Below are 10,539 nucleotides of genomic sequence, written 5' to 3' on the forward strand. Positions count from 1 at the left end.
AAGTACGCCCAGCGCAGGTAGCCTTTGTTGCACTTGCTATGCAGCGCAGGTACACCATAGAGCTTTTGACATTTAGCGCAGATGCTTAGTGGAGCAGCTGCTTTGATCCAAAACTCACTTGTTTTTGAGTGTTTTTCAGTGGAGAACTGATTTGCAGTGCTGTGGTTTGCTAACCTTGTTCCTCTAAGGGTAATAACAACATGTTTAGAGACTTTGGATCCCTTAGATTATTGACATTTCATGCTCTATGCTGTAAGGCACAAAAATGTCTATAACACCGATAGCAACCTCACCATACATACATGCCATGCATTTCCATCCCGCATCCATCGTTTCTCCGGCAGCAGGATGGCCCATCACATCATAAGTTTTCCGAGAATGGGTGACCCACTACCTCCGAGCTGGCACCGGCTGTGCTGGGCAGGATTTTCAAACGAGCATTCGCGCCAAAGAGCCATTTGCTCCATTCGCGCAATCCGTCGAGTTTCCTCTGCAACCTCTGCAACCCCTCTCGAGCACAAACCGCTCCCGCAAGTGTTGCTGGCTCACCCACGCAGGTCCGCCCAGGGTGCATATTCCCGGCTGGCTGTGCGCCCCCCAGCGTAAGGTAAATTAACCTCTGTGCCAGTTTCTTATCAATGTTGTATGTGGCATCCCCATATTGCCAATGCCTGTAAATCCTCGATTTATTCCATGTAGTTACAAAACATGGCAATCTCAAAATAAATTTTGGCATACAAGGTCTTATTTTACATGACCATGGACATAATATTTAAGATAAATGATCTCCTTATAAGCAAATCTGAATTCTTATGCTGTTTCTCCGAAAACTACATTTGAAGGTATCGAAATTCTGTGCTCTTAGCTGGCAATTTAGATTCTCTCAGCCTTTTTAATTTGGTGATTAAGACTAAATCCCATCCGCAGTAGTTTACATGTACTCAAAAATAAAATTGTTGACAGCGTTTAAGGCTAGAGTTTAGAAAATTTGGGTTGCATTAATCATAGAACTGTCAGACATGCTTTTCCTTTCTTGTACAACTATTACAATCTGGGTGGAGTAATATCCACTGTTCTGAATGTGTAACTTTTTCCGATACAAGAATTGAACACATTAATTTCAGGACACCAAAACAGATCATTGCAGTGTTTCTGCAGGGTAACCATACAAATAAATTGTTAGTAGATCATTGAAACAACCTATGAATCATTGGTCCCTTTTTTTTGCTAAATTCTAACAATTTAGCACATTAAACCTTTAAATGAGCAGAAAAACACTGGAACAAAGTGCCTCAGAAGAAAGACATTTTGAATGAATGCACATGCCTGTAAATCCTCGATTTATTCCATGTAGTTACAAAACATGGCAATCTCAAAATAAATTTTGGCATACAAGGTCTTATTTTACATGACCATGGACATAATATTTAAGATAAATGATCTCCTTATAAGCAAATCTGAATTCTTATGCTGTTTCTCCGAAAACTACATTTGAAGGTATCGAAATTCTGTGCTCTTAGCTGGCAATTTAGATTCTCTCAGCCTTTTTAATTTGGTGATTAAGACTAAATCCCATCTGCAGTAGTTTACATGTACTCAAGAATAAAATTGTTGACAGCGTTTAAGGCTAGAGTTTAGAAAATTTGGGTTGCATTAACCATACAATTGTCAGACATGCTTTTCCTTTCTTGTACAACTATTACAATCTGGGTGGAGTAATATCCACTATTCTGAATGTGTAACTTTTTCCGATACAAGAATTGAACACATTAATTTCAGGACACCAAAACAGATCATTGCAGTGTTTCTGCAGGGTAACCATACAAATAAATTGTTAGCAGATCATTGAAACAACCTATGAATCATTGGTCCCTTTTTTTTGTTAAATTCTAACAATTTAGCACATTAAACCTTTAAATGAGCAGAAAAACACTGGAACAAAGTGCCTCAGAAGAAAGACATTTTGAATGAATGCACATGCTTGGGAAGGCATCTTTCGTTCAAGGTCTAATATCAGTCCAACAAACTCTTTAGCAAGCTAGTAGGCTCTGTTGCAATATATACTTTATTGAGTACTTACAGGACCTTATAATTACTATTGGGCACCATTCCAAGCCTACAGGTTCTGATGTATGCCTACATAATTTGTCGAGGGGCCTACAGGTTCTGTAAGTGTTGATCAGTCTTGCAACTCTGCTATGCAATCTATTTTGCAAGTTGAGAGCTCCATTGTGGGCCTACACTTTATGTTTTTGACTTATTATTGTTCCTAAGGTCCAGAAAACTCTATTATGGATTTCTTCTTTTTGCTACAAGCTCACGAATCCTGTTAGAATTCATATTTTGAGAAGTACAACAATATATTACTTATCGTTACATACTAGAAAACATGCAACTTTTCCGAAGAATTTTTTATACTCTGTAGATAACAAATGGGAGGAGCATCTAATTATTAGTCCAAATGATGTGTTAGGATCAAGTAAAAAGCAACATGTTTTAACTTTTATTGTTGAAACTTGAAATCTGGGAAGGATTTTTTTAATCAAAAATCTTCTTGACTATAAAAACAAGCAATGAACACTTTGCAATAAAAGACATCCACATTGGGATTATTTATTCATGGAATCATGAACCCCAGTGGATATTAATCTTTGCTACATTTCCATTGTGCTAAGAAAGAAGCCAACTTAAATAAATCATAAATGCAAAGATAACCTTGTTTTACCACTAGTTGGGCCACTTCACATCTGCCAATCTATATGGGTGAAAGACCTTCAACAATTTTCTTTAATGGAGCTCTAATAAGTTTTATAAACTCCTTAAAGTAGATCAAGAGCTACTTGAAGATTCACAATTTTTCCATCCCACTCAAATTTGTTATGACTTGACATAAAGCTTAACAAACACTGATAAGTCGCAATTAAAAAGACAAAATGCTATTTCAGGTATAACAAATTTAGCCAGGCTATGGACAATCCTAATTTAGCTCCTTTGCTGAATTGTCTGAATAATGTACGCCTGCAACTAAAATGAGAAACTAACTCTGTAAAGAAGGCTGCAGGTATAGGAAAGCGGTAGCCTGCATATAATCCCAGCCATAGATTTGTCTATCGATTATATCAGAGCAAGCATTCAATAATGACCTAGAGATATAAAATGTTCAATCACAATCTAGAGGTACAAATAATTGGACCAGAGATACAAATATTTGGATAGACTTGTTGCTGATTATGAGTGCTCAAAGTTTGTCCTTTCTCTGAACAATAGACAGGTCATCTGATAGGCTAGAGCCTAGATTATAATCAGCATTAAAAACGAACATCCATTAAGAAGGTTGTACTGACATGCGAATATGCAAGTCTAAAACGCCATGATTACTGGTCTATTTCCAATCCAGTAACTTCGCTTACCAGCATTTCTTCAAGTCACTATAAAGTCCTTTAGCATACATTCCACTACCATAACTTACTCACATATGCAGAGTTTTAAGTCCCAAGAGGCACATTCACATTTGCTACAATTATGTCTCCACAGTGTTCGATACACCTATTACTTTACATTCTACCACACATTTATCTCCCAGTTGAACCCGCTGGAAAGAAGTAGACTGCATAAGATTTTTATGTGATTAAAATAGAATCAGAATTGGCCTTATCAATCTTGACTACAAGCGTCACAAATGCCCTTCTAGCGACCCATCAAACCCTTGAGAAAGGATAAAGGTGAACAATCACCCAAAAAGAAAAAAAGAGCTTCCCAAACAGGGGACCCCATGATCTATAACCGGTACTGATAGCATATGAGATGCCCGCCACCACACCTACAATGTTAATTATAAGCAAAGTGGTTGGGGGGATAAGGAGAGCAGTCCATTTGATCATATACAACTCTGCAAAATCACCACCTTCATCTGAAGCTTTTGAGGTAACAGTGAAGTTTGTGTCAACGCCAGCAAGGACCTTTAGTAATCCTTAAATGACTGCAAAGAGATGAGCAGACACACCTCCAATCACCTTTAGTAATCCCTTTTTTCTCTAAATTCTAACAATTTAGCACATTAAACCTTTAAATGAGCAGAAAAACACTGGAACAAAGTGCCTCAGAAGAAAGACATTTTGAATGAATGCACATGCTTGGGAAGGCATCTTTCGTTCAAGGTCTAATATTAGTCCAACAAACTCTTTAGCAAGCTAGTGGGCTCTGTTGCAATATATACTTTATTGAGTACTTACAGGACCTTATAATTACTACTGGGCACCATTCCAAGCCTACAGGTTCTGATGTATGCCTACATAATTTGTCGAGGGGCCTACGGGTTCTGTAAGTGTTGATCAGTCTTGCAACTCTGCTATGCAATCTATTTTGCAAGTTGAGAGCTCCATTGTGGGCCTACACTTTATGTTTTTGACTTATTATTGTTCCTAAGGTCTAGCAAACTCTATTATGGATTTCTTCTTTTTGCTACAAGCTCACGAATCCTGTTAGAATTCATATTTTGAGAAGTACAACAATATATTACTTATCGTTACATACTAGAAAACATGCAACTTTTCCGAAGAATTTTTTATACTCTGTAGATAACAAATGGGAGGAGCATCTAATTATTAATCCAAATGATGTGTTAGGATCAAGTAAAAAGCAACATGTTTTAACTTTTATTGTTGAAACTTGAAATCTGGGAAGGATTTTTTTAATCAAAAATCTTCTTGACTATAAAAACAAGCAATGAACACTTTGCAATAAAAGACATCCACATTGGGATTATTTATTCATGGAATCATGAACCCCAGTGGATATTAATCTTTGCTACATTTCCATTGTGTTAAGAAAGAAGTCAACTTAAATAAATCATAAATGCAAATATAACCTTGTTTTACCACTAGTTGGGCCAATTCACATCTGCTAATCTATATGGGTGAAAGACCTTCAACAATTTTCTTTAATGGAGCTCTAATAAGTTTTATAAACTCCTTAAACTAGATCAAGAGCTACTTGAAGATTCACAATTTTGCCATCCTACTCAAATTTGTTATGACTTGACATAAAGCTTAACAAACACTGATAAGTCGCAATTAAAAAGACAAAATGCTATTTAAGGTATAACAAATTTAGCCAGGCTATGGACAATCCTAATTTAGCTCCTTTGCTGAATTGTTTGAATAATGTACGCCTGCAACTAAAATTAGAAACTAACTCTGTAAAGAAGGTTGCAGGTATAGGAAAACGGTAGCCTGCATATAATCCCAGCCATAGGTTTGTCTATCGATTATATCAGAGCAAGCATTCAATAATGACCTAGAGATATAAAATGTTCAATCACAATCTAGAGGTACAAATAATTGGACCAGAGATACAAATATTTGGATAGACTTGTTGCTGATTATGAGTGCTCAAAGTTTGTCCTTTCTCTGAACAATAGACAGGTCATCTGATAGGCTAGAGCCTAGATTATAATCAGCATTAAAAACGAAAATCCATTAAGAAGGTTGTACTAACATGCGAATATGCAAGTCTAAAACGCCATGATTACTGGTCTATTTCCAATCCAGTAACTTCGCTTACCAGCATTTCTTCAAGTCACTATAAAGTCCTTTAGCATACATTCCACTACCATAACTTACTCACATATGCAAAGTTTTAAGTCCCAAGAGGCACATTCACATTTGCTACAATTATGTCTCCAAAGTGTTCGATACACCTATTACTTTACATTCTACCACACATTTATCTCCCAGTTGAACCCACTGGAAAGAAGTAGACTGCATAAGATTTTCATGTGATTAAAATAGAATTAGAACTGGCCTTATCAATCTTGACTACAAGCGTCACAAATGCCCTTCTGGCGACCCATCAAACCCTTGAGGAAAGGATAAAGGTGAACAATCACCCAAAAATCAAAAAAGAGTTTCCCAAACAGGGGACCCCATGATCTATAACCGGTACTGATAGCATATGAGATGCCCGCCACCACACCTACAATGTTAATTATAAGCAAAGTGGTTGGGGGGATAAGGAGAGCAGTCCATTTGATCATATACAACTCTGCAAAATCACCACCTTCATCTAAAGCTTTTGAGGTAACAGTGAAGTTTGTGTCAGCGCCAGCAAGGACCTTTAGTAATCCTTAAATGACTGCAAAGAGATGAGCAGACACACCTCCAATCACCTTTAGTAATCCCTTTTTTTCGCTAAATTCTAACAATTTAGCACATTAAACCTTTAAATGAGCAGAAAAACACTGGAACAAAGTGCCTCAGAAGAAAGACATTTTGAATGAATGCACATGCTTGGGAAGGCATCTTTCGTTCAAGGTCTAATATCAGTCCAACAAACTCTTTAGCAAGCTAGTGGGCTCTGTTGCAATATATACTTTATTGAGTACTTACAGGACCTTATAATTACTATTGGGCACTGTTCCAAGCCTACATGTTCTGATGTATGCCTACATAATTTGTCGAGGGGCCTACGGGTTCTGTAAGTGTTGATCAGTCTTCCAACTCTGCTATGCAATCTATTTTGCAAGTTGAGAGCTCCATTGTGGGCCTACACTTTATGTTTTTGACTTATTATTGTTCCTAAGGTCCAGCAAACTCTATTATGGATTTCTTCTTTTTGCTACAAGCTCACGAATCCTGTTAGAATTCATATTTTGAGAAGTACAACAATATATTACTTATCGTTACATACTAGAAAACATGCAACTTTTCCGAAGAATTTTTTATACTCTGTAGATAACAAATGGGAGGAGCATCTAATTATTAATCCAAATGATGTGTTAGGATCAAGTAAAAAGCAACATGTTTTAACTTTTATTGTTGAAACTTGAAATCTGGGAAGGATTTTTTTAATCAAAAATCTTCTTGACTATAAAAAAAAAGCAATGAACACTTTGCAATAAAAGACATCCACATTGGGATTATTTATTCATGGAATCATGAACCCCAGTGGATATTAATCTTTGCTACATTTCCATTGTGCTAAGAAAGAAGCCAACTTAAATAAATCATAAATGCAAAGATAACCTTGTTTTACCACTAGTTGGGCCACTTCACATCTGCCAATCTATATGGGTGAAAGACCTTCAACAATTTTCTTTAATGGAGCTCTAATAAGTTTTATAAACTCCTTAAAGTAGATGAAGAGCTACTTGAAGATTCACAATTTTGCCATCCTACTCAAATTTGTTATGACTTGACATAAAGCTTAACAAACACTGATAAGTCGCAATTAAAAAGACAAAATGCTATTTCAAGTATAACAAATTTAGCCAGGCTATGGACAATCCTAATTTAGCTCCTTTGCTGAATTGTTTGAATAATGTATGCCTGCAACTAAAATGAGAAACTAACTCTGTAAAGAAGGCTGCAGGTATAGGAAAGTGGTAGCCTGCATATAATCCCAGCCATAGGTTTGTCTATCGATTATATCAGAGCAAGCATTCAATAATGACCTAGAGATATAAAATGTTCAATCACAATCTAGAGGTACAAATAATTGGACTAGAGATACAAATATTTGGATAGACTTGTTGCTGATTATGAGTGCTCAAAGTTTGTCCTTTCTCTGAACAATAGACAGGTCATCTGATAGGCTAGAGCCTAGATTATAATCAGCATTAAAAACGAAAATCCATTAAGAAGGTTGTACTGAGATGCGAATATGCAAGTCTAAAACGCCATGATTACTGGTCTATTTCCAATCCAGTAACTTCGCTTACCAGCATTTCTTCAAGTCACTATAAAGTCCTTTAGCATACATTCCACTACCATAACTTACTCACATATGCAGAGTTTTAAGTCCCAAGAGGCACATTCACATTTGCTACAATTATGTCTCCACAATGTTCGATACACCTATTACTTTACATTCTACCACACATTTATCTCCCAGTTGAACCCGCTGGAAAGAAGTAGACTGCATAAGATTTTTATGTGATTAAAATAGAATCAGAACTGGCCTTATCAATCTTGACTACAAGCGTCAAAAATGCCCTTCTGGCGACCCATCAAACCCTTGAGGAAAGGATAAAGGTGAACAATCACCCAAAAAGCAAAAAAGAGTTTCCCAAACAGGGGACCCCATGATCTATAACCGGTACTGATAGCATATGAGATGCCCGCCACCACACCTACAATGTTAATTATAAGCAAAGTGGTTGGGGGGATAAGGAGAGCAGTCCATTTGATCATATAAAACTCTGCAAAATCACCACCTTCATCTGAAGCTTTTGAGGTAACAGTGAAGTTTGTGTCAACGCCAGCAAGGACCTTTAGTAATCCTTAAATGACTGCAAAGAGATGAGCAGACACACCTCCAATCACCCAGAACTGCTCATTCCTCCACCATTCATCAATTCCAACCCCGCTCCATCGCATTTCTAGTATGCCAGTAGCAAAAATGGATAAAAATAATGAAATGAACCATAAACTTGCAAGAGTGCTAATCTGCAAATCAACAAATGAAAGTTAGAAGGGTCAGAACAATCCAACGTCTGTTAAAAGACCAGTTTTAACCAGATAGTGAGTAGAGGCTAAAAATCTACCTCGGGAATAATGAATTTCCCTGTAAGAAGACATATTGCCGGCAATGTACAATATGCAAACAGAGGAATAGAAGTGATAGGATAAACAGTGGTGTTTATATATGCCACCTCTCCAACCATTTGAGCCTTCCAGTATAACCATACCAAATTGGAAAATGCCTGCTAAGAAGAATTTCCACAGAGCCCAAAGGCCATCGCAGAACTTGGTTCAGACGATCAGAAAGATTAATTGGAGCAGATCGCTTGAATGCAGGGCGAGGAGGCATACAGTATATTGATCGCCAACCACGAGAGTGCATTTTAAAGCGAGTCAAAATATCTTCTGTCACAGAACCATATATCCAACCAATCTGCACAAGATACAAAATCCCAATCCATTAAAAAATTAAATCTCAGTTATGCTAGGCCCAAAGAACCAAATATAAGCACTATTATTCACAAATTGGTGGTTATGGTTTTACCTCTTTTCCCCAATCTGACTTGTCTTCATAACCACAGCTGATTACATGGATTGCTTCTTTTAATAAATCAGCAGGAGTTGCAGATTGTGGCACGCCGCTATTCTCCATTTGAGTGGATGCCACAAAGACAAGGGATTGACCAAATTTTTTCTCCAAGCTTTTTTGGAACACCAGCGGGGATTTTTCATCATCAAATCCTGTGTATAGTTAGCAAACAGTGAAATATGTAAGGCAGAGGCAAATATAAAAATGTGGCATCTAGTAGCTTAAGAAGCTGTTTAGAAATTGGCATTTACCTTCCACACCTCCTTCTATGTCTTCCAGACTACTGAATATGGGGATAGTTGAATTAGTTGGCTTGTCTAATTTTTGTGTCGTTGTACTTCTTGTTTGATTTTCTGCTCTTCTTTCTAGGTCCACAACAGCTTGAAAAATGGATCTTACCTTTGTGAGGAGGCTCATAACCATAGAGGGCTTGCCTGTTGAAAACGCACCCTGTGCCCACATAAACAGGCCCCTGTATCCCATCCAAACCCTTCAAATTGATCTGCAAACAATCCAGTACAATATTTTAGTTTCAAAAGCGCATAAAGCAGCATACGCAAATGCAAGTCTGTAACAATGCAATTTGATCAACACTCACATCAAAAAAGACTGTATTGTGATTAGCATATCGATCATTTCTGTCAATGCCATCAAACCTTTGAGGGAACTGAACATAACAGACTTTCTTCCCAAGAAAAACACATGGCCTCACGAAGGGCCCTGCTGTTGTTTATATAATGGTCACAATCAAGATTGAGCATATAAGGGCCATTGGTAAGAACTGCGGAAACACGAAACTGTAATAAATAACAAGAGGAACATTCTTACTAAGAACAGGGTTCGATTTCAGCAGCAGCTCACTCTTAGCTCTGAGATTCTCTTCAGTGAACTGTTCATCGATACGTTTAAGAGCAAGTGCTATGCTAACTGACGCACAATGAAGCGACTCAGAGTCATACCGAACCGCTTTACCTGCCCCTTTTCTCCCGTTTTCTTATTTCAGTTTTCGATCAGCGATCAAAATTCGTTGAATCGTCTAACATCACAGATCCACGGTCGACAATAGAACACCAAGGCGGCTGGGGCAATTCATCTCAAAGGGAAACGCCTTACGGCCTAATTATATACCATCCTTAAAAATACCTAGTTATTCCTCGAATTAGTCCCAAAAGAATACCGGAATGGTTTTGTAACAATGATTTGCAATACATATAAAAATCAATTACAGCAAATTTTATTTGTCATATGCTAAAAGTTGACTTGATGGATCATTCTTTCATACCTCCATTGTAACATCATATAAATGATTCATTCACAAGCATATATTAATGGGACTAGAATTTGAATTTAATGTTTTTCAAATTATGTATGGGGTAATAGAATTGGGAAATAGAAAATGAAAATTAAGGTATTTTATAATTTATTATATTTACATTAACAACTAATTATATTTATATTTGTATACTATTATTTTAGCATTTTGGTTCGATT

General features: G+C 37.0%; 1 pseudogene; it reads right to left on the reverse strand.

The window, feature by feature from the left end:
* Positions 1-361: 361 nt before the first annotated feature.
* LOC149150759 (putative cellulose synthase A catalytic subunit 2 [UDP-forming]) lies at positions 362-10,336 on the reverse strand (annotated as a pseudogene).
* Positions 10,337-10,539: the final 203 nt, after the last annotated feature.

Source organism: Pinus tabuliformis, chromosome 9 (genome assembly GCF_031772625.1).
Source record: "Pinus tabuliformis cultivar Carrire ecotype Pingquan chromosome 9, CPIR1, whole genome shotgun sequence".
Taxonomy (NCBI): domain Eukaryota; kingdom Viridiplantae; phylum Streptophyta; class Pinopsida; order Pinales; family Pinaceae; genus Pinus; species Pinus tabuliformis.